This window comes from Ovis aries, chromosome 26 (genome assembly GCF_016772045.2).
Source record: "Ovis aries strain OAR_USU_Benz2616 breed Rambouillet chromosome 26, ARS-UI_Ramb_v3.0, whole genome shotgun sequence".
Classification (NCBI taxonomy): Eukaryota; Metazoa; Chordata; class Mammalia; order Artiodactyla; family Bovidae; genus Ovis; species Ovis aries.
The window spans coordinates 17875965-17902346 of NC_056079.1; the positions used below are offsets into that span (position 1 = coordinate 17875965).

At 39.1% G+C, this 26382-nt stretch overlaps 1 long non-coding RNA gene across 1 annotated transcript in view; it reads right to left on the reverse strand.

Moving 5' to 3' along the window:
* Window positions 1–26382, reverse strand: part of LOC132658698 (uncharacterized) — a 727669-nt gene that overhangs the window by 696483 nt on the left and 4804 nt on the right. The window lies entirely within an intron of this gene.

Consider the following 26382-nt stretch of genomic DNA (forward strand, 5'->3'; position numbering starts at 1 on the left):
CTTCGTTTTCTGAATGTTGAGCTTTAAGCCAACTTTTTCACTCTCCACTTTCACTTTACAGACAAAAATACTACATGGTACTGCTTATATGTGGAATTTTAAAACAAAACAGAACATCAAACTCATAGAATGGAGAAAAGTCATTGATAGGTGCTGTAGGGCAGGGGATATAGAGGTTCATTAAAAGGTACAAACTTTCAGTTTTAAGATCATGAACCAGGTCTAAGTTCTAGCGAACAACACACTGATTATAGTTGATAACACTGTGTTGTATAATTGAAATATTTACTATGAGAATAAATCTTTAAAAACCCCACCAAAAAGGAAATAAATATGTGAGGTGATGGGTTCATTAATTAACTCTTTGAGGGGACTCCTCTCACAGTATATATGTATATCAAAACATCATATTGTTTGTACACTTTAAATATCTTACACTTTGGTCAATTATACCTTGACAGAGTTGGAGGGGAATGAGCTGTAAATCAACTTAGTTACTAATGACGAATATTTATTTAAAAACATGAAATAGAGTAGAATCAAAGAGAAAACTACCAGAATGCATTGCAGAAGATAAATAGTTTTGAAAAACTTATTTCAGAAGACAGTTGATAACATTTGATAGAGAGAGAGAAAAGGTAGGTTGGTAGGTAGGTAGGTGGATAGATAGAGATAAGAAGTAGGTAGGTAGGTAGGTAGATGGATAGATAGAGATAAGAAGTAGGTAGGTAGGTAGGTAGATGGATAGATAGAGATAAGAAGTAGGTAGGTAGGTAGGTGGATGGATAGATAGAGATAAGAAGTAGGTAGGTAGGTAGGTGGATGGATAGATAGAGATAAGAAGTAGGTAGGTAGGTAGGTGGATGGATAGATAGAGATAAGAAGTAGGTAGGTAGGTAGGTGGATGGATAGATAGAGATAAGAAGTAGGTAGGTAGGTAGGTAGATGGATAGATAGAGATAAGAAGTAGGTAGGTAGGTAGGTAGATGGATAGATAGAGATAAGAAGTAGGTAGGTAGGTAGGTGGATGGATAGATAGAGATAAGAAGTAGGTAGGTAGGTAGGTGGATGGATAGATAGAGATAAGAAGTAGGTAGGTAGGTAGGTGGATGGATAGATAGAGATAAGAAGTAGGTAGGTAGGTAGGTAGATAGATAGATAGAGATAAGAAGTAGGTAGGTAGGTAGGTGGATGGATAGATAGAGATAAGAAGTAGGTAGGTAGGTAGGTGGATGGATAGATAGAGATAAGAAGTAGGTAGGTAGGTAGGTGGATGGATAGATAGAGATAAGAAGTAGGTAGGTAGGTAGGTGGATGGATAGATAGAGATAAGAAGTAGGTAGGTAGGTAGGTGGATGGATAGATAGAGATAAGAAGTAGGTAGGTAGGTAGGTGGATGGATAGATAGAGATAAGAAGTAGGTAGGTAGGTAGGTGGATGGATAGATAGAGATAAGAAGTAGGTAGGTAGGTAGGTAGATGGATAGATAGAGATAAGAAGTAGGTAGGTAGGTAGGTAGATAGATAGATAGAGATAAGAGGTAGGTAGGTAGGTAGGTGGATGGATAGATAGAGATAAGAAGTAGGTAGGTAGGTAGGTGGATGGATAGATAGAGATAAGAAGTATAAGAAGTAGGTAGGTAGGTGGATGGATAGATAGAGATAAGAAGTAGGTAGGTAGGTAGGTAGATGGATAGATAGAGATAAGAAGTAGGTAGGTAGGTAGGTGGATGGATAGATAGAGATAAGAAGTAGGTAGGTAGGTAGGTAGATGGATAGATAGAGATAAGAGGTAGGTAGGTAGGTAGGTGGATGGATAGATAGAGATAAGATAAGAAGTAGGTAGGTAGGTAGGTGGATGGATAGATAGAGATAAGAAGTAGGTAGGTAGGTAGGTGGATGGATAGATAGAGATAAGAAGTAGGTAGGTAGGTAGGTAGATGGATAGATAGAGATAAGAAGTAGGTAGGTAGGTAGGTGGATGGATAGATAGAGATAAGAAGTAGGTAGGTAGGTAGGTGGATGGATAGATAGAGATAAGAAGTAGGTAGGTAGGTAGGTGGATGGATAGATAGAGATAAGAAGTAGGTAGGTAGGTAGGTGGATGGATAGATGGAGATAAGAAGTAGGTAGGTAGGTAGGTGGATGGATAGATAGAGATAAGAAGTAGGTAGGTAGGTAGGTGGATGGATAGATAGAGATAAGAGGTAGGTAGGTAGGTAGGTAGGTGGATGGATAGATAGAGATAAGAAGTAGGTAGGTAGGTAGGTGGATGGATAGATAGAGATAAGAAGTAGGTAGGTAGGTAGGTGGATGGATAGATGGAGATAAGAAGTAGGTAGGTAGGTAGGTGGATGGATAGATGGAGATAAGAAGTAGGTAGGTAGGTAGGTGGATGGATAGATAGAGATAAGAAGTAGGTAGGTAGGTAGGTGGATGGATAGATGGAGATAAGAAGTAGGTAGGTAGGTAGGTGGATGGATAGATGGAGATAAGAAGTAGGTAGGTAGGTAGGTGGCCTTCCAAGGTGGCCACAGAGAGTCTGACATGACTGAGCAGCTGAGCACACACATGCAGGTAAGCAGGTAGACAGGTAGTTAATAGATGGATTCACACCGCAGACTGGAGGCCATGTAAAGGCATCTTCTACTTTAGAAACACTGTCAAAAAATTAGGTGATAGAACAGTAAAAGGTGATCATGTACCAGCAACAGGCATTAATCCATTGTAGTCTTTCAAACATTAAATGAAATAATGGATAGTAACTGCGAAGTAGTGAGTGTTCAATAAGCTCACGATTAGTCGTCAGTAAAAACATAAGCATTTTTAGTATCTTTGCCCCCATCATCCATAAAAGAGCAAGGGCTGCCTACATCTTAGAAGTTTATAAGCCTTAAGGCTCTTTCAATTTTATCTAATCTCATAGTTTCTAAGACTTAAACTCCACTGCACAAAACAGATAAGTGCAGACTGGATGAAGTGAGGGAAGGTTCTGGCCTCTGAGCTCAGCTTGCCGTTTTTGATCATCCAAGAATCAGTCTCAGGTTCACTTAGTGAGTTCCCTGACTGCCCAGGCTACACCCATACTTATCACTGTTTATGTCACTGCTTGATCATTTCTCTTTTTAACAAAAATTTTAACTGTTTCCACATTATCATTGGTAACAAATGTTGGGTCTTTCTTTGAAAGCAGAACCTAATTTCTTGCTCACCAGGTAGAACTGTGCCTGAAACGTAATAAATTATCCATAAATAAGTGCTGAATACATACAGCCTGTCAATGCAGGAGATGTGGTTTCAGTCCCGAAGTTGGGAGGATCCCTGGAGTAGGAAATGGCAACCTGCTCCAGTATTCTTGCCTGGAGCATTCCACGGACAGAGGAGCCTGGCGGGCTCTGGTCCACAGAGCAGCAAGCAGTCAAGAGTCAGATAATGACTTAGTAACTGAGCACACACAAGAAGTCAGTGAAATTGACTTCAGTGCCCACCCAATCTTTCTTCAGATCCTTGACTCCTGGTTCTGAGTCATCCTAATCCCCAGTAAGAGATCATCAATATTATTTAAATAATCAATATTATTTATTTAAAGGTGTCTGCTCTTATGTGTATTAGAATTTTAGGAGGAGGTTACCTCTGAAAGGTCCTGTAGCCAGAACAGTCAGGCAAAATCACAATTCCCGACAGAGCATCACTCATTAACAAGTACTAAATTTCTGACTTTCCCTCTCCTTCTTCCCCAGTATTCTTTCAGTTGTATTGACAGTGAATCTGTTGTGTGTCAGAACTAGAAGAGGGAACACAGAAAGGGGATTTTAACAAAAAGCTCTCATGAAAATATAACTCTTTGTATTACATGAAGAAGTATAAAGTTGTATATAAACAAATATTGCTTGATCTGTTCATAAATCCCTTAAGCATGTTTTCTTATATTTACAAGGAATGTCTATTAATCAAGCAGTTGAAGAATCCCAATGCAGCTTGTAGAATTTATTCAGATTCAGAAATGATGCTTCTTCACATTTCCCAGCAAAAACAACTTTAGGTTTTTAAAAAGGACTCTTTTATAGTTTTCTAAGAAAATGGTGAGCCAGAATTTAATCCTTTACTCTTGGGAAGGATATCTGGGTTAAGGGAACATTCACTTTCTTCATTTAGAGAAAGTCGTTCGCTCCCCTCTTACTATGATAATCCAGTTTTAAAAGATGGCCTAACCCTTGAATGGAATATGCAAAGGTAGAGTGCATGGGAAGGTGAGAGTCTTATAGGGGGCAGAATAAAGAGGACAAAAGGTCATTCAGAAAAGTGACCCTTTAAGCCTTAGGAGTCAGGCTTTGGGTGATCAGAGTGACACCTGTGAAACAGCTTCTGCTCCTCAAGGCAGAGCCATAAAATCCTGCTCTAAAGAGAAGTGTCTTGACTCTAGCTTATGAATCATCCACCCCAGCATTTCACATGATGTACTCTGCATATAAGTTAAATAAGTAGAGTGACAATATACAGCATTGTCATATGCCTTTCCCAAAGTTGAACCTATCCGTTGTTCCATGCCCAGTTCTAACTGGAATCCAGATTGCCAGGAAATATCAACAACCTCAGATATGCAGATGACATACCACTTTAATGTCAGAAAGTGAAGAGGAACTGAAGAGCCTCTTGATAAGGGTGAAAGAGGAGAGTGAAAAAGCTGGCTTGAAACTCAACATTCAAAAAACTAAGATCACAGCATCTGGTCCCATCACTTCATGGAAAATAGAAGGGGGGGAGGGAGGAGAAGCAGTGGCAGGTTTTCTTTTCTTTGGCTCCAAAATCACTGTGGATGGTGACTGCAGCCACAAAATTAAAAGACGCTTCCTCCTTGGAAGGGCTTCCTGATAGCTCAGTTGTTAAAGAATCCTCCTGCATGCAGGAGACCCCAGTTCGATCCCTGGGTCAGGAAGATACCCTGGAGAAGGGATAGGCTACCCACTCCAGTATCCTGGCCTTGAGAATTCCACAGGGGGTCACAAAGAGTCCGACACAACTGAGCGACTTTCACTTTCACTTTGCTCCTTGGAAGGAAAGCTATGACAAACCTAGACAGCATATTAAAAAGTAGAGAGATCACTTTGGCTGACAAAATCAAAGCTATGGTTTTCCCAGTAGTCATGTACGGATGTGAGAGTTGGACCATAAAGAAAGCTGAGCACTGAAGAACTGATGCTTTCAAACTGTGGTGCTGAAGAAGACTCTTGAGAGTCCTGTGGACTGCAAGGATATCAAACCAGTCAATCCCAAAGGAAATCAACCCTGAATATTCACTTGAAGGACTGATGCTGAAGCTCTAATACTGTGGCCACCTGATGTAAAGAGCCAACTAACTGGAAAAGACCCTGATGCTGGGAAAGATCAAAGGCAAAAGTTGAAGGGGGCAGCAGCAGATGAAGTGCATAGATAGCATCACCAACTCAATGGGCATGAATCTGAGTAAACTGAGAGATAGTTGAGGACAGAGGACCCTGGGTTCAGCAGTTCATGGGATCACAGAGTTGGAACGACTTTGCAACTGAACAACAGTAAAGAGAAGTGTCACAAACATTTCACACAGACAAGTAGGCCCTATTTTTTTTGTTTGTTTCTTTCTTTCCTACCTCTTTTCTCTCTTACCATCTTAATTTTTGTACTAGACTTATCCTCCTTTACTTTCATCTGAATTTAAATAGTCACTTAAACATCTGTAATGAAGGGTCCCCCAACCCTGGAACCATGTGTCATTTCATTCCTAGCTGAAATATATGCTGTTGTTTAGACATGACCCTACTATTCAATTTTTACAGATCCTTTTTTTTTTTTATCAAGATTATAATAATGGGTTCCATCCTAGGATAAGCAAATAATTTGTCAGAGAGCATACTTTATTCCCCCAAGGAGCATAAACTCTTCCAAGCAAATGGGATCTCATTAACTAACTTAACTGAGAACACATATGCTTAATGGCACTAGGCATTTCAAATGGCAAGGTGCCAATTCTGGATTCCAAAAGAATCTAAGAAATAGCACATCAGCGTCTCCGCCAAATTTAAACCACATACACTATAAAATAAAGTAAGAACACAGAATGCAAGAGCTATGACGTTTTAGCTAGTATGATGGTTAATTTTCTATCAACTTAACCAGGCCATGGAGTGCCCAGATATTTGGTCGAACGTTATCTTTGGTGTTTCTGTGAGGATTTTTCAGACGAGATTAATACTGTAAGAGGCAGACTGAGTAAAGCAGATTGCTCTACATAATGGGGGTGAGCCTCTTCCAATCAGTTGAAGGCCTGAATAGATAAAAACACTGACCCTCACCTGAGTAAGAATTCTCCTGCTTGCTGGCCTTCAAACTAGGACACCACTTTTTCCTGATTCCTAGCTCGAAGATATCAGGTCTTCCTCAGACACCAGATCACTGACTCACCCTGCAGACTGTGGGACTTGTCATACTTCATTATCATGCGAGGCAGTGTCTTATAATAAGTCTCTTGATTTTTTATCATTATTGATGTGTGTGTAATATTAGATACATATATATGTATATACACATATGCATGTGTGTTTCAGCCACTTCAGCCATGTCTGACTTTGTGCTAACCCCTGGATTGTAGCCCTCTAGGCTCTTCTGTCCACGGGATTCTCCAGACAAGAATACTGAGGTACAGGAATACTGTGTGTATATGTGCATATATATACATACACGAAAATACATATATATGTACATGCATATATAAATTGGCTCTGTTTCTCTGGTGAACCCTAATCAACACAGAAAGACAGAGTAAGCTATATTACAAAACACAATCTTTAAATTCTTTTAAGATTTTTGAAAGATGGGGTCAATTTTACCTTGTTAGTCAGTTTTGGTAAAGTTTCAGGATCCTCCTCTTTTTCTAATACCCCCTTCAACTTTTAACAGGCAATAGTTTAATATTCAGATATTACAGTTTTTAAAGGAAAACTGAATACTCTCCCAGTCAATAGAACATCAACAATGTCATTTTCTCACTCATAGAATTTTAGTCAGAGTGAACTTGAAAGAGAAGCTGATCCACAGCTTTAGCCTTTAGAAGAGAAAAGGAAAAGGGGCACCAAAAAGGTGAATATGTTGTCCAGGCAGAACAGCTCATCAAAGGTGATGCTCAGACTCAAATGCAATATTTTAATTCAAATCAGGATTGTGCTACCACTTTGCAAAGGTTGATGTTTGATATAGTCAAATAAAGTTTACAGACCCATCTGAACTCTACACCATTTCAGAGTTCCATGGCCATAAATGGAAGGAGAAAAATAAAATCTGAAGAGAAATTCTCCCTTGGGACTTTTCAAATCCTCTCTCACGTCTTTGTTGCTGAAGGTGGTTGGAATTTATTCATAATGTTTTATTACCTAGTGCATCAAGGCTTTTTGCAAATTCTAGCTCACAAATGTGGAGACACTGGATTCTTGTGAGTAATGATTCATTTACTTCACCTCCTCCTTTGCCCTTTCTCATTTGGGAGGATTGATTTCCTTTCTCCATATAATCTCACTTGTCACTATTCATGACTTCAGAATTGACCCTCTCTTCTCTTTGTACTTTCCTTTATGGGCCAAACTCCTCCTTTAAACAACTGAAATGCCCATTAATAAAAATTTCTGAAGATAGCATTTATGAAAATACTTGCTTTGGATTATTTTTTTGCTAACATAAAGTCCTGTACTTCACACACCTATGAAGAAATATCAAATTAACACCAGTGTTTAACTATGTAGTGAAACAAATTCATCCAGTGTTCAACTCTAGTCCTATCTTATCACATATACAGTCCAGCAGCAAACTTAATCTTCAGCTCTTTTTTCCTACAGAAGAAATGGGAACTTTGCCATCCAGTTTCTAAGATGAAGTCTAATTTAATAAATTAAAAAAATAAAACCTTAATGCCCCCAAAAGATTTACAGGAAAATGAGGCTTCTAAAATGCCAGCAAACGTGGAGGGACACTGCTTTCTACCCTAACATGAAGACTGAGCCTTCCTGAACCTGAGTTTGATTAAAATAAACTCACTCAGGTGCAAGTAAATTTTGGTGCTTATAAAATTTCCTTATGTTCAAATATTATCAGTGAGTATTGTTGCAAACTAAAGATATAAGGTCTGGAAATGTAAAGGCAGAGCCAAGCGTGAACCAGTCTTTTTGGACTGGGCAAGCCCCTTGCATGCGCAAATAGTGACCTGGCTGTGTGCTCCTGTCGCAGGCTTCGGGGAACAAGGAAAACTACATTGAGATTCACTGTCTTCTCTTTCTAATTTATCAGGTTACTTTTTCTGGTATGGGAGTTCTGGGTTTTTTTCTGAAGAAGACATTCTAGTTCCTAGCATCTGTCTTCAATTATTAAATAATTGAACAAATTTCTTTTTTTTCCGTTGGCACGAACATGAGGTACAACAAAACAATAAAAGCCTAGGAAAAGCCACAGAGATCTTATTTTTTTTAATTGCCTCATGCAGAGAAGTTAACTGACAAAAGCGTAATATTCTTCCAAGCAAGAGCTCATCTGCACAAAATAATGAAGGATTTTTCAAAATCTTACTTCCCAACCCTTAAGTGACTTGAAGGCCATTACCCAGAGGAGGTTAGAACTACCAGGAACTATAAGAAGTGTGGAAGCTTGGAAAGTACAAAACATTGCAGATTGGTAATTCTTGTCAGACTGGACACTCAGTTGCAGTTCAAGGCCTACGGCTATCTTTTGGCAAAATTCCTTCCTGTATTTCCGAGGTCAGCCTTTGTCCTGTTAAAACTTTTGTGAAAGTCACTTAGTCGACTCTTTGTGACCCCATGGACTATACAGTCCATAGAGTTCTCCAGGCCAGAATACTGGAATGGGGAGCCTTCCCCTTCTCCAGGGGATCTTCCCAACCCAGGGATCGAACTCAGGTCTCTCACATTCCAGGCAGATTCTTTACTAGCTGAGCCACAAGGGAAGCCCATGAATACCTTTATCTGGCTGAATAAGGTCTACCCACATGATGAAGGGCAATCCGCTTTATGCTAAATTCACTGATTTAAATGCTAATCCCAGAACGCATGTACACCTGTGGTGGATTCATGTCAATGTATGGCAAAACCAATACAGTATTGTAAAGTAAAATAAAGTAAAAATAAAAATTAAAAAAAATAATAATAAATGCTAATCCCCTCCAAAAAAAACACATTCACAGAAACAAACAAAATAACGTTTAACCAAATATGTGGGCTCCATGGTCTAACCAAGTTGACATGTAAAATTAGCTATCATACAGACTTATTCTATAATGCACAAAAGAGTTCCCTGCAAGACTTAACTGGCCCAAAATGTCAACAGTAGTGACCTTAAGAAAGCCTGAGATGGAAAAGTGAATATTAGAATGAGCATTACATAAACAACAAAGTCCATAACAGAAAAAAAATAGAAGTTAGACACCTTGAAGGAAAACTGTTGGTATACTCTCTCTTCAAGTCACTCCCACAAAGGTCTCAATAGAAGTGCTCAGAGAATAGGGAGTAATCAAGAAGTGTCACTGATTGACAACAAATGGACTCCATGACCGGGAAAAGGAAAGATGAAATAATGCTAATATAAGTTTATTTGGTTTTATTATATTCCATGGGAGAAATTTTTTCTTGGCCTTGAGTTTAACATACTCATGACTATTGAAATAACAGACTTGGCTTATTTTCACCCTTTCAGCCTATGCCACTTTATAATGTGATTTTTTCAGTCATTGTTTATCAGTTTGAGAATCTACTATTGCCTTAAATTAGGGGCTTTATATTTGGAAAAAGAATATTTTGGCCAAATATGTGTGTTCAGTCACTCAGTCATATCTGACTTTTTTGCAATCCCATGACTGCACTCAGCCCACCAGGCTTCTCTGTCTGTGGAATTTTCAAAGTAGAATACTGGAGTAGATTGCCATTTCCTCCTCCAGGGGATCTTCCAGGCTCAGGGATCAACCCACAATTCCTGTGTCTCCTCCACTGGCAGGCAGATTCTTTTCCACTAGTGCCACCCGGGAAACCCTGTATCTTTGTGAAAACCAGACATTTTATAAACTTAAGAATTTGTATTCTTACAAGTGAGAAAGATCCATCTTTAAAAGGACTTGGTTTTAGCTTTTGGAACTAAAAAAAAAAATTAGTACAAGTATGAGTTGGTGCTATTTATTTTTCTCCCATGATAGTATTGCTTTATAATGACTTCAAAACAAGTGTATCTTTTATTCTAAAAATTTATAGTCTTGAATATCTTCATTTCTTCTATACAAAAATTCAATGGCCCTTTCTAGCCATTTTCAGTAGATAAAAATTGATTATTTTATGTAACCAAAATTATTTTATGTAACCAAATTGATTATTTTATGGCCCTTTCTAGCTATTTTCAGTAGATAAAAATTGATTATTATTTGATTTGATTTGATGTAACCAAAAATTGATTATTTTATTTTTATTATTTCCTTCCACTAGGAAAAAAATATATGCTGTGCTGCCTTCTCCATATAGTCTTTCATAATACATCCTGATCAAAGGAGTAAGGAGAGCTGGGATGAGGCCAGTGACGAGGCCACAAGGGCTTCACAAAGTAATCAATGAAGTACCAATGATACATCAAAAACAGTTGCAAGGCTATCTGTGGTGATTTATAGTCACAATCACTTCACTTTACTTCATGCTATCAAAAATAGAGTCTCTCCTTTCTCTTTTTCCTGAGTATTAAGCATTTGTTTCTAGGTATTTAACTGACCGCTGAGTTCTGCAGTTGTGTAATTTTCAGTCACAGAGAAACAGAATGTTCACTTTAAGGACTTCCTGCCCATATCTTCAGCTGTTATTTCCTACTAAATACATACAGTTCAACACAATAACCCTCACATTCTGCCCTGAGTCACTCATACACTTAAAGGCAAGTCCTAATTTTAGGTAGCATTCCTCAGGCTGGTTCAGTTCACTTCAGTTGCTCAGTCGTGTCCAACTCTTTGCGACCTCATGAATCGCAGCACGCCAGGCCTCCCTGTCCATCACCAACTCCCAGAGTTCACTCAGACTCACGTCCACCGAGTCAGTGATACCATCCAGCCATCTCATCCTCTGTCATCCCCTTCTCCTCCTGCCCCCAATCCCTCCTAGCATCAGAGTATTTTCCAATGACTCAACTCTTTGCATGAGGTGGCCAAAGTACCGGAGTTTCAGCTTCAGCATAATTCCTTCCACAGAAATCCCAGGGCTGGTCTCCTTCAGAATGGACTGGTTGGATCTCCTTATAGTCCAAGGGACTCTCAAGAGTCTTCTCCAACCCCACAGTTCAAAAGCATCGATTCTTTGGTGCTCAGCTTTCTTCACAGTCCAACTCTCATATCCATACATGACCACTGGAAAAACCATAGCCTTGACTAGATGGACCTTTGTTAGTCATGCCTAAGGGGTTCTTCTTTGGACTGAGCAGAGTGAGATGACCATGGTTAGCATTTCCATATTTTCTAATTAAAATTTAAAAATTACAAAAAGTGCATTGCTTTGCTTATAAATTTCGAGTCATGTACTTTTAGTTAAAATTAAAATTACATTTTAAAAAAGCTACTTTATTTGGATCAGTGAGTTTTTTGTAAAACAACCTTGACTGGCTACCATTGATGTAAACTTAAGAAGCAGGGAAGCAAAATAGTGTAGATTTATACTTGACTGAAGGTCAAAGGGTACTTTGTGTCAGTGTCATTGACAGCACTGGTTAAGACCAATCACCTCAATCAACTACAGACCAGAAAGAAATTTCTGGAGCTCTGAAACACAACAAAATCCGACTATGTGAATTTGTTGTTTCAGAGCTGGCATTTTGTCATATCAACATTCTCCACCTGAAAAGTTTCTCTTCTAGAAATGCTTGCTTTTATTTGTAAGATTGTTGTTGTTTAGTTGCTAAGTCATGTCCAACTCTTTTGTGACCCCACAGACTGTAGCCACACCAGGTTCCTCTGTCCATGGAATTCTCCAGGAAAGAATGCTAGAGTGGGTTGCCATTTCCTTATCCAGGGGATCTTCCCAACCCAGGAATCGAACCCACATCTCCTGCATGGCAGGCAGGTTCTTTACCACTGAGCCACTGGGGAAGCTCCCTATCTGTAAGAAATCTAATGGTATAGTAGTTGTATTATTCAAAGTCAGACTCTTAACAAAGTAGAAGTAAAATCTATACCTTTTTTTGAGTTGAATTGTGTTATTTTAAACTTCTTTGGAAATAGTTTTAGATTTACAGAAAGTTTGCAAAGATGGTACAGAGAGTTCTTGTATACTCTGTACTTAGTGCCCCTAAAATTAACATATTATGTTGCTGTAGTTCATCATTCAAAACAACAAACTGAGGTTGGTACATTCATTAGTGTCCTAAGGTGGTTGTAACAAATTGCTACAATCATGGTAGCTTAAAATAGCAGACATTTATTCTCTCAGTTCTGGAGGCCAGAAATCCAAAATCAAGCGGTCCCCAGGGCCATACTTCCCCTGAAAACTTTACAGGGAATTTTGCTCTTGGCTTCTCCTAGTTTCTAGTAGTTGTTGGGATACCTTGGATTTCTGGCTCCAATCTCCAATCCCTGCCTCCGTGATCACACTGCCTTCTCCCCTTCTGTGTCTCTCTGTGTTTCATTTGTCATTGGAATTAGAACTTACCAGATAATGTGGAGTGATCTTAAGATCCTTAATTACATTTACAGAGATACTTTTTCCAAAGAAGGTAACATTCACAGGCTCTGGGGATTAGGCTAGGGACATCTCTTTAGAAGGAGCCACCATTCATCCCACAACATTGTATATTATTAGAGTTTTTCCAGTGAGGTGGCCAAAGAGATGAATGGTGGCTCCTTCTAAAGAGATGTCCCCAGCCTAATCCCCAGAGCCTGTGAATGTTACCTTCTTTGGAAAAAGTATCTCTGTAAATGTAATTAAGGATCTTAAGATCACTCCACATTATCTGGTAAGTTCTAATTCCAATGACAAATGAAACACAGAGAGACACAGAAGGGGAGAAGGCAGTGTGATCACGGAGGCAGGGATTGGAGATTGGAGCCAGCTGGGAGGGATTGGGGGCAGGAGGAGAAGGGGACGACCGAGGATGAGATGGCTGGATGGCATCACGGACTCGATGGACGTGAGTCTGAGTGAACTCCGGGAGATGGTGATGGACAGGGAGGCCTGGGGTGCTGCAATTCATGGGGTCGCAAAGAGTCGGACATGACTGAGCGACTGAACTGAACTGAACCTTCAAAAAATTGTTCCATCAATGTTATCTTCCTACTCCAGGATCCAGTGCAGAGCACCACATGATGTGTTTAGTTGTCATATCCCCCCATCTCTTTGTGTCTGTGACAGTTCCCTGGACTTGCCTTGTTTTTCGTGACCTGAAGAGTCTTGAGGTGTATTGGCAAGCTATCCCATAAACCACCCCCTTCACTCCAATATGGGTTTGTCTGAAGTCTTTCTCATGATTAGACTGGGTTTATAGATTTGGGGAGAAAAACACTTCAGAGATGAAACGCTTTTCTCATCACATCATATCAGGAGTACTTGGCATCCACATGGCATGGGAATGTGAACTTTTATCACTTGTTTAAGGTAGTTTTTGCTAGGTTTTCCCACTCTAGCATTACTTTTTTCCTTCCCCTATTCTAGTCTATGGAATTGAGTCACTAGACCTAGCCCATGGTGGGTAAGAGGGATGGGGGCAGAGAGCAGGGATTAAGCTTCACCTTTTAAAAAGCAAAATAACTACCTATATTATTTGGTATTTTTCTGCAACTTCTCCTCCATTTATTTTTAATCATTCATCCATATCTGTATAGGTGCATATGTATTAACTTCATTCCTTGGGTTATAATCCAATATTAATGTTATCTATTTTGTCCCTTAAATCAGGGGTCCCCAACCTCTGGGATCGAACGCCTGATGATCTGAGGTAGAGCTGATGTAATAATAATAGAAACACATCTACAATAAATGTAATGTACTTGAATCATCCCCAAACCATCCCCTGCTCCCAGTCAGTGGAAAAAATATCTTATACGAAACCAGTCCCCGCTGCCAAAAAGGTTGGGGACCGTCGCCTTAATTTGTCCATCTGTGGCCATTGGGAATTCTCTCAGATTGGCTCCTGTGTTCTTTTGACAGGCTCCCATTCTTTCAGGTTTTTTTTTATATAAACTTATTAAATTTAATTGGAGGTTAATTACTTTACAATATTGTATTGGTTTTGCCATACATCAGCATGAATCTGCCACGGGTGTACACATGTTCGCCATCCTGAACCCCCCTCCCACCTCCCTCCCCATCCCATCCCTCTGGATCATCCCAGTGCACCAGTCCCAAGCATCCTGTATCATGCATCGAACCTGGACTGGCGATTCGTTTCATATACGATATTATATGTTTCAATGCCATTCTCCCAAATCATCGGGGTTTTTCTGAACATGACTTTACTCTCTGATATTACAAGCTATCCCAGGCTTAATACTGTATTTTAAAGCCAAATAAAATATTGAATATTCAAGAGTTTAGTTGTCTATCTGGAATGAGGAAGGGCACTTGCCTTTTAATTCCCCTTGGACTCTACTAAGTAAAAACAGCAACACAGTTTCATAAAGTGATGATTAGACAAACAGCCAAGTTAAGGAGTTATGTGAGATAAGTAACTGCTTTTCTTACAATTAAAATGCTTGTGCCTCAAGCAGAAGACAGGGATGTAACACTGAATTCTAATAGCAGAGTGAGGAATCTTTGACTCCAGCACCTCAGCTGAGAGCGTCAGTTCCCTCACGGTGCAAACCTCGCTGGGCTGGAGGCTTAGTGCTCCCTCCTCACTGGGTTTTAACTTTCCTCAGTGTTTGTAAATGCAGAGATGCTGTTCTCTCATAAAGTCACCAATTGAATAATACATTGTTTTCATATAAGAGTTTTGGCCCTGGAGACTCTACAAAATTTTAGAGTAGCTACAGGTCATGTACCCCAGAAATGTGAAACAGAGCTGCCTGCGGAAGTCTCTTAGAACACACTTGGAATAAATAGCACTATGCAGGATTCCAACTTGTATATTTGTTTCTATTCTCCCTAGAAAAGGAAAGTGAAGAATTAGTTCCCTGATCATTGCTGGCCTTTCCTGGAGGCAGGCTATACTTACCAAATACTGCTTGGTTAACAGCGCAATCAAAGAGGCCACAATTAAGGTGCCATAAAGCAATAAGGGCAACTCCAATAACATATGACATTTGACCATTTTCAAAACACACACACACATGCATACACACACACACACACACACGTGTGTGTGTGTGTGTGTGTGTGTGTGTATCACCAAATAGCTTGGCCAGATGGGCAAGGAAACTATCCAGTATATTATCTCCAGCCCAGGGAAGAGGAAACCTGCAGGAAGGCAGTCATAGCTATTTACTTACAGAGCGCAAGGATTCAGGAATGCCATCTGAATCATTTTACATGAACAACATGTAAATAGAAATTCACAAAATGTGCTGTGTATCTTTAATGCTATTACGGGACATATGAGGTTAATTCCAATGAGAAATATAAAAACAGCTACTAGTAGTCAGCCTTTTCTCTAAACGCAAGTTGCACTTATATGACCCAATGTACTTACAGCCTAATTAACCCAATCATTTTCCAAAATTTAATCCGGCATACATCCTTAAAACACCATCTCAAGGAAGTTACATGTTATTAATGTCACGGTGGGAAAATATGGTGTTTCTTCCTTTAAAAGAAGACATTATTTTACCAGTATACATTTTAGAAGCTATGAATTGTAAGATTTTTCAATGGCGAGATATGACATGTGCTCTTTTGTTTTTTGGCATGGAACGTTTTTTTTTTTTTAAATAATGTGTTTCGCCTTGTTATCTCCACAAAAGCACTTAGCAACCTTTCCCATTTTCAACATCATTTCTTGACAAGACAAAGAGAATTGTAATATGTGGGTGGCACTCTGAAATAATAATCAGAGGATTGTCATAAAAAAGAACATCATGTCAGCTGTTAGAATGTTCGCCAACTTTCTCTCTGAGAATCAGAAGAAACGCCTTCATGATTATTTATGATATGGAATGATTTTACTTTTGATATCCAAATGAAGTCATTAATTCTAAAGGGTAAGAACTCACCACTAATGGAGTCACTTAAGAGTAAAGTAAGGAAGAAATTAAGCAGTCAACTTATTTAGGATTTTTTCCCTCTGCTTGTCACATTAGTCTTGTTTTATCTTCTCTTCAGGACAACCATGGTCTAAAACATCCCTGAAAATGAATCGCAGGTAAATCTGAAGAATCAATCTATTCTGATGCTTGGTTTTTAAGGGCAGTTAGGAAATCACTATCACCAAAACTGTTAATTAATGCTAAAACTGACAATTATTCCATTTCCTTTCCTTATCAAAGTGTGGATGACTGCTTTATTCTCTCTGGATTTTCAGATGATAAAAGCAACAGCATATAAATCTGTAACTTCACTTCCTTCACTACTGCCCTAGACAAAGTATATGTGTTGCCATGATGCATCGTCCTGATTTCTTTTACTTCTCATCTATCTAAGTCTTTATATTCAAAATAGGATTCAAGTAGACAACAGCTGGGTCTTATTTTTTTAATCTATTCTGGTATTCTGTACTTTTATTGGTATATTTAGACCAGTCAAATTTAAAGTTAGTATTGATATAATTGGGTAAATATCTACTATGTTTGAAACTGTTCTACTGTTTTTATTTCTTTTTGTCTCTCTTTTCTTTGTTGCTCAGTCATGTCCAACTCTTTGTGACCCGCCAGGCTGTGTGTAGCCCCCCAGGCTCCTCTGTCCGCAGGATTTCCCAGGCAAGATACCCGAGTGGGTTGCCCTTTCCTTCTACAGAGGATCTTCCTGACCCAGGGATTGAACCCACATCTCCTACGCCAGCAGGTGAATTCTTTAACACTGAGATAAGGACTGGGAAGCCCCCTTTTCTGGCTCTTCTCATTTTAAGTGGGCATTGTATATGATTTCATCTTTACCTCCTCTCCTGGCATATCAATTACACTTTTTAAAGATTTCAGTGGTTTCCTTAGAGTAATACATTTTTAATTAAACTATTAATTTTAAATGTCACTTAGGTACCTTATAACAGAATATTCCCCATCATTCCCTTTTATCCCTTATGACATTGCTATTGCAATGGACTGAGTTGTATCTCCTTGAAATTCATATGTTGAAGCCCCAACCTCCAATGCGATAGTACTTGGAGACAGTGCCACTGGGTGATAGATAGATTTAGAAGTCACAGCATTTTCTGGATCTCAAGATGGGGAGAAAAGGAAGGGGAGAAAAGACCGGAGTGCCCTTTTTCTCTCAACCATGTGAGGACACTGCAAGAAGGGAGCTGTCTGCAAGCCAGGATGAGGGTCCTCCACCAGAAACTGCACTGTACCACTGTCTTAAACTTACCAGCCTTAGAAGGTGAGAAATAAACATGCATTGTTTAAGGCACCCGGTCTAAGCAGACTAATACACTGTCACTTATTTCACTTAACTATATAATCACAGTGTCGCTATTATTATTACTTTAAAAATATTATCTCTTAGATGGATTAAGCTTAAGAGAAGTAAGACTTTTGCCTTTCTTTACTTCTCCAATGGGCTTCCTTTGCTTTTGGAGATTCAAGTTTCTGACCTATACCATTTTTCTTCTTCCTGCAAACTATTTGGAACCCTTCTTTCAAAGCATATCATCTTTGGCAAGAGAATGTTCCCTGGTTTTGGTTTCAGAGTATTCTGCAGTCTTTTCTATTAAACATCTGATTGGACAGTACTTCTGAGGGTCCCACAGACTGTTCAACTAAAACTAACAGTGGTCATTTCACTGAATTTTCCCTCAACAGTTCCCCTGGAAACTATACATCTCTTTCATCTGGACTTGAATTCTCCGATGGGGTTCCTGCAATTGGAAAGTTGAAATAAATATGGGCTTGAGAGGTGACAAAAGCAACCAACCAAACAAAAGCAACCAAAAAAAAATCATCTGGTGACAAATATGCCCAGTTTTTGTTTGAGAAAGTCTTTATTTTTCCTCCATTTTTGAAGGATAATTTCTCCTGATGGGGAATTTTTGATTGGTATATTTTTCTTAATTTCTTTTTTTCATTGCTCTCTTCACTCCACTCTCTTCTTGCTTGTATGATTTCTGTTGCCAATTCTTATCCTTGCTCCTTTCTAAGTAAAATATTCTTCTATCTCTGGTTGCTTGCAAGATTTTCTTTTTGTTTTCTGAAGTTTGAATGTGATATCCCTCCGTGTATACTTTTTAAATATTTATCCTTCTGGGTGTCGCTGAGGTAACCAGATTTGTGATTTGTTGTCTATCATTAATTTTGAAAAGTTCTCAGCCATCATGACTTCAGTATTTCTTCCGCTCTTTTTTTCCCTTCTGGTAATCCCTGTTAGATGTGTATTGTACCTTCTGTAATTGTCCCACAGTCTTTGGATATTCTTTTTTAAATTGTTTTCCTCTCTGTTTTTAGAACATTTCTACTGACATACATTCCGGGTCACTAATTCTTTCCTTACCTGCACCTTAACTGCTCATCAGTCCATGAAACACATTCTTTATTTCTGTTGCCATATTTTTGATATCTAGAATTTCTTTTTGATTATTTCTTAGTTTGCACTTCTCTGGTGATATTATCCACCCATTTTTACATGTTGTCTATTTTTTTAATTAGAGCCCTTAACATGCTAATCATCATTATTTTACATTCCCTGCCTACTAATCCCAAAATGTGTCATTCTAAATCTGATCCTTATGTTTACTTTGTCTCTTCAGATTGTTTTTATTTGGCACGCCTTGTAATTTTGTTAATTAGAAGAGATGAATCTTTAATTAACAGGGACTGGCCTGTAGTGTGAGGATTTATGGTAGTATGGCTAGCAGTTGAGCTATGTTCAGTGTTTACGATAGCCATGGATGCCAGAGACTTCAAATTACTCTAATGCTTTTGCGTATGCTACAGCTGCCTTTGTGGTTCCTTAAGGACTCCTCAGATAGAATCTGTCTTTCAGCCCTTTACCAGACCACCTGACCTGCCTCTTGAGAAATCTGTATGCAGCTCAGGAAGCAGCAGTTAGAACTGGACATGGAACAACAGACTGGTTCCAAATAGGAAAAGGAGTACGTCAAGGCTGTATACTGTCACACTCCTTATGTACCTTATATGCAGACTACATCATGAGAAACGCTGGGCTGGAAGAAGCACAAGCTGGAATCAAGATTGCCAGGAGAAATATCAATAACCTCAGATATGCAGATGACACCACTCTTATGGCAGAAAGTGAAGAGGAACTCAAACGCCTCTTGATGAAAGTGAAAGAGGAGAGTGAAAAAGTTGGCTTAAAGCTCAACATTCAGAAAACTAAGATCATGGCATCTGGTCCCATCACTTCATGGGAAACAGATGGGGAAACAGTGGAAACAGTGTCAGACTTCATTTTTGGGCTCCAAAATCACTGCAGATGGTGACTGCAGCCATGAAATTAAAAGACGCTTACTCCTTGGAAGGAAAGTTATGACCAACCTAGATAGCATATTCAAAAGCAGAGACATTACTTTGCCAACAAAGGTCCATCTAGTCAAGGCTATGGTTTTTTCAGTAGTCATGTATGGATGTGAGAGTTGGACTGTGAAGAAGGCTGAGCACTGAAGAATTGATGCATTTGAACTGTGGTGTTGGAGAAGACTCTTGAGAGTCCCTTGGACTGCAAGGAGATCCAACCAGTCCATTCTAAAGGAGATCAACTCTGGGTGTTCTTTGGAAAGAATGACGCTAAAGCTGAAACTCCAGTACTTTGGCCACCTCATGCGAAGAGTTGACTCATTGGAAAAGACTTTGATGCTGGGAGGGATTGGGGGCAGGAGGAGAAGGGGACGACAGAGAATGAGATGGTTGGATGGCATCATCGACTCGATGGACATGAGTTTGAGTAAACCCTGGGAGTTGGTTTTGGACAGGGAGGCCTGGCATGCTGCGATTCATGGGGTCGCAAAGAGTCGGACACAACTGAGTGACTGAACTGAACTTCAGCCCTTTAATCTGTAATCCACTGTTACTTTACTAGAGTCCTTTGTGCAGGTGTGGAGGGTGTGAAGCATTCTGGAATCTCACGGTTAAATCTCAGTGATTTAGCTGGTGTCTACTCCTGGGCATCACAGATATTTCTTAGCTTTCCCTCCCTTTCTCAATGGCAGTGCGTGAAGTCTAGAGGGGGCTGGAGCAGAGGTATCTTTTCTTCCCGTGGACTCTGGACCTTTGCTACAGAGAAGGCTCCACACATCTTTTGAAAGGATTACTCTTTCCCTCTCCCCAGAGCCATAAGAGGCTCTCTCTCAGCCTTGCATCATGAGATCCTAGCAGGGTTCTATGCTGCACCTGGAGTGTCAGGGCTCCCAAAGATTAGGGTCCCCAGGAGTGTCTCACTTGCACATCATTCCACACTCCTCCTCAGTGCTGTGCTTAGTCTCTCAGTCATGTCTGACTCTTTGCAACCCCATGGACTGTAGCCCGTCAGGCCCTCCTGTCCATGGGATTCTCCAGGCTAGAATACTGGAGTGGGTTGCCCATTCCAGGGGATCTTCCTAACCCAGGGATCAAATGCTGGTCTCCCACATTGCAATACCTGAATTCTATATGGATTCTTTACCATCTGAGCCTAGCACCTTAGAAACATTACCAATTAAGTGTTCCTGCAAGTTTTTGCCTCCTACTGCTTCTGCTCCAATAAAGCTGGTCTTGGCTGTGATTCTATGTATTCACTGTCTCTCCAGATTTCAGGATGGTGGTTTGCCATGTGACCTCAGGTCTCTGCTAGATCCAAGAAAAGTTGCTAATGTTCAGTTTAGTAGGCTTCCTGCTTTATGGACAGAGTGATAACTACCAAACTCTTTATGTAACAGAAAGTCTCTAGACTTAGCACTAGAACATTTCTACTCAGTAATTTCCTCACTCAGGACAGTCCCTGAAATGTATCATTCTTTTATTGAAGACCAAAGGGATATAGGACTAATACAGTGAGAGAGCCAAGTCTTCTACATTTAGGCAGCCCTAGCTTTAAATTCTTGAAGACAGATATTTAGCCATTCTCTTATATCAAGGGGAATTATTTCACGTAATGAATTCATCTGAACAACTTATTTCAGAAATTACTAATTGCTGTTAATAGAAATCTGGACTACTGGCAAATCAAGTATCAACTGAACTATTCTTCACAGTACACTATAGAATGGATTTTAGGAAACTGGAAGGCCTAGATGTCACCTATGCTGTATTTGTATACAATATGTGTGTATGTGTGCGTGTTCTCCCCTTTAGTAATTTCAGATCCATTTTCCAGGCTTCTCTACTCTCCTGTATGCCCTGGGAACCTGATCCCTGTAGACAAAATCAAAATGTTGCCTTGTTTTCTGGCTTCTGGCTGTATTCATCAGAGGCTAAGAACTCAGATGGAGGGAAAGGAATGGCATTGAGACATGAGGTCTCCCAATTCGTCTCCTAAGTGTCACTTCCAGTTGAACACAGCTCTCAGAGTTCACAGTTCCTCCCATCTTTGACCTTTCACATATGACTCTCCCTTTCAGCATTTTCAACTATTTCCCCTTGCTGCCCCTTCATGTCTGGGGTTACAAAACCCAACTACTTCTTGTCTGACTTCCAGGTAAATTTTCAGTATTTGAGGCAGAAAAATATACAACCCAGGATATATTTGTGCAGTAACACCATCCACACAGTTCCTTTCATTTCTCCCCACTTGTTTTCAGTAGCATATTAGTTTGTCTAAAGAAAGAAGGCTTTGTGTCTTGGCAGCTCCAAAAGTAACATTTACATAGAAAAGATAATTGCCTAAACACCTCACATTTCCAAGCCAGAACTAGCAACTCTGCTCTTGTTTCCAGGAGGCAATCAATGCTATCAGCCTTTTATTTGCTGAAAATTCCTTCCAAATTTTAGCAGTGTAATCAGACCTGCTTTAGATGTTACTGTGAATTTGGCATTTATTTTTATATTAATAGATATTCTACTGGAAACTTAGGAGAGGATGTTAGGCAGATTTTTAAAAACCATATTTAAAAAACCATTTAAGTGGCAACAAAAAAAAAAAAAAACATTTAAAGATGAATGCTAAATTAGTACGGGCTTCCCAGGAGGCACTATTGGTAAAGAATCTGCCTGCCAATGCAGGAGATGTAAGAGACACAGGTTCGATTACTGAGTCAGGAAGATCCTCTGGAAGAGGAAATAGCAACCCATCCCAGTATTCTTGCCTGGAGAAGTCCATGAACAGAGAAGCCTGAAGGGCTATGATCCATGTGGTTGCAAAGAGTCTCACATGACTGAGTGTGCACACAAACACGCTCACACATTAAACACTATTATTAAATATTTATTACCAAATAAACCAAAATCATCTTACCCTCCCACATGAGGCTCAACAGAGAACGACACTAACCACTTGTCTGTGCTCTACTTTGAGCTAAACTGCATAAGAACCCATGAACATCCCTAATCTCTGACCATGTTTTGTTATCTTCCATTAGGATTCCCTATGCTTCAGCTCCACCTATTGAAATTCTATACTTTAATCAAGGATTATCATGAATAGCAACTTCTATATGAATCATATTCTACCTTTGAGAAGACAATCTTTCTCCCTTTTTGAACAATTATCAGATGTTATTTATTTCTCTCCTTGTCTTTCCATAGTACACACATACACACGCACAGTCAACTCTCACTATTTGCTATAGTGACATAAGTTCTATAAAGATACTATAAACACTGAAATTAACAAATACTGAGTTTTCTGGGGGAAATGACAGGGTTAATGACAATGGCAGCAAGTCACAGGTCACAACATCTTTGGCATCATTTTGATTGACACATAACCTTTTCTGTTTCTGTTTAAACACCTTATTTAACATATATTTTGATTCATTTACATTGAACTTATACTCAACAGCACTACAGCTTCATACCCGAATGAAGATCATCTGTCACACAGTAGTTTCTCCATAAGGCATATCACAGCCTCCTTGCACTTAGAAACACTTGACAACCCTGTAGCGCAACACTTGGGGACCATTTTAAACAATTAAGCCACTATCAAAAAGCACAAAAATGCAAAAAATACAGTACTAAATGGATTGTTAAAAGGACACTTGTTTACAGAGTAAAAGCTGACACAAGAAGGCAGAGTGTCTCCGTGTTCAACCTCAGCTGGGAACGTACGTATCAAGCTATTCAAACATCACTATACACATCTGCAAATGACTACAAAACCCCACAATTACTGATTTTGGTTCTACAGATATATTTTAGTGATCAGGCAAATTTGCAAATATGAAATCTGCAAATAATGAGGGTAGACATGTGTGTCTGTTAGGCACATATGTGTATAAAGGAGAAGACTCTCAATATGGAAAGAAAGATAAAAAGTAAACTGATGCTTCCAAAGTGGTATAAAATATACAGGAAGAAAGTTCACGTTACTATGAGGTCTCATATTGAGGGTATCTGGTGAAGCATCAAGGCTCAGGAAAGATTCCTGGAAAAAGTAGCCCACGAGCTGCATTCAGAAGGACAGTTACAACAGAAATCTTCACTGTCATGTTCTATATCATCTAGTACAGTGCCTGGGTACATTTGTTGTAAGTAAACAATCAGGATAAATCTTTGATTATCAAGTCCCACTTAGGTTATTCAGAAACATAAGAGAAAAAAAATATTTTCTTAGCTTTAGATATACAATCGCTCCCAAAATGTCAGAACCCCGTTTCAGGCGCTGTAATCAGAGCATAGCACTTTCCTATGGCACAGACAGCACACACGATGTCATCATGCATGGCTAAATGCGGACCAGCGGAGCTCCAACAAGGCTAACAGCAGCCAAAATCCAAGAAGCCTCGTCTGTCACGCAAAGAGAAAGCAGACTGAGGGGGAGTGGTGAGAGAACAAGAGGATAATCAGCTGGGGCATCCTAAAATTGAGGTTGAAGCTTCGCGATGAAGGGAGTGGTCAGTATTTGAAAGAGTCCAGGAAGTAAGAAGAATGGAAAGCATCCACTGGATTTCACAGCTAGAAGGTCACTGTTGACCTTTGCAGGACCAATTCCAGGAGAGAACTGGAGGTACAAGCCAGATTGCAATGCACTGAAGAGCCAAATTGACATTGTTTGTGTGATTTGTTCTCTAACTCCAGTTACACTGGCCATTTTCAGCTTTCAGACGTGTCAGGCTGCCTCTGGATAAAGGTCTTAATGTTCTCTGCCTTCACTTGGATTTAATCGTCTCAGATGTTACTTCCTCTGCAATGCCTTCCCTGAACATGACAAGCCATGCGCCATACTGGATCTTCCTGCACACATCCTCATTACACCCTACCACTGACTCTCAGTCCATGTCTACATGATTATTTGAATAATGCCTGCCTCCACTTCCCACCACTAGATAGAGATTGGAACCATGCCTTGCTTTCCTGACAAGGGAATCCCCAGCCCCTAATGACATCCCTAGTATGTGATTTTTACTCAACTAATAACTATTGACATATCCCATATAAGACTAAAAATTCATTGAATGTATTCATTTTGTTTCTCTGCCAAGCCTTGCACATACAAGTGCTCATTAAATATGTTTAAGCAATCAAACAATAGTTAAACTGAAATGAAAAAAACAATAGAATATACTTAGAAAGTCACATGGCATCTAGAATCTTCCAAAATACTGCATGCCTGTTTTGCTCAACACTATATCCCCACTGCCTGGAATGAGGCCTAGCACAATATTTTTTTGTTGTTGAATTAATAAACAAATGATTGAATGAATGAAAAGGTACAATGAATCATGACCCAATCTATAACTTAAGTTTACAAACAAGGCAAATTTCAAAAAATTACAAAAGCCAGCAGCTTCTATGATGATTCTAAAAGGCAAGATCATTCAAAGGAAATTCTGACTCATTGTAACCTATAGAATGAGGAAGAAAATGACTAGGTTCTTACAGATACTTGAGTAGGAGGAATTTCCTGGCAGTGCTGTGGTTAGAACACTGCACTTTCACTGCTGAGGGCCTGGGTTCAGTCCATGGTTGGGTAATTGGTCAAGAAAAAAAAAAAACTTTCTAATAAGTTTGGATTCAAACAGTTATGAACAATAGATACAAGAGTTGTATATTATTAAGAACACATATGGAAAAAAGTATGACTATCATTAAAGATATGTTAAAGCCAGAGAAAAAGAAAAATATTAAGAACAAAATGTAGAAAAGAGTAAAGGATTTTAGATTGTACATATATGGAGCTGTAAGAAACATAAAATAGTTTAAAGTCGTGCATTAGCATACAGAGCTTAAGATCATCAACACCAGTAGCCACTAAGTAAATGCAAATTAAAAGCACAATAAGATATTACTACATGCCCACTACAATGGCTGAAAGAGTAAGACTGATGTCAGCAAGCACTGGTTAAACTATGGGGCAACTGAAACTCCTATATATGGTGGAAATGTAAGACAGTACAACCACTTTAGAAACCATTTGTCAGATTCTTAAAAAATTAAACATTAACTTACATTATGGCCCACCTTACAGCTGAGCATTCATATAAGAGAAATCCAAATTTTATCTACAAAATGATTTTTACTTGAAAGTTCACACACCTTTATTTATAGTGGCCTCAAACTGAAAAGAGCTCAAACAACCATCAATAGGTCAGCAGATAAATAAATTATGGCATGCAATGAAATGAGCCTCAAAAAATAAAACAGAGATGAATTGTATACACATTCCACAGGATGGATATGCCTCAAAAATATTTAAGTGAAAGAAGCTAGAATAAAAGGCTGATGGTTCCATTTATATGAAGTTCTACAACAGGTAAAACTAAATTATTATAATAGAAATTAGATCAGGGGTTGCCTGGGGTGGTTTTATGGTCAAAGCTATATATACAAGTTTATAAACTTATCATTAAGCAAGGGCAAAACAAAAAAGTTTTCAAGTGATAGAAATGTTATATAACATGTGATGGTGGCTACAGGGACTAGACATTAAATTTATTTCACTGTACATTTTAAAAGAGTGCATTAAAAAATGAAATCACACTTCACACTTGAAACTAAGACAATTTTGTAAATCAACTATACTTCAATTTCTAAAATAGTATTAAAAAGTAATTTAGCAACTAAGTAAGTGATAAAACAGCCCAGGATTCTGGAAAAGCTAGCTAAAAAAACAAAGGGTGCATTAACTTTACCATATGAAAACTATATACCAAGGAATTTTTT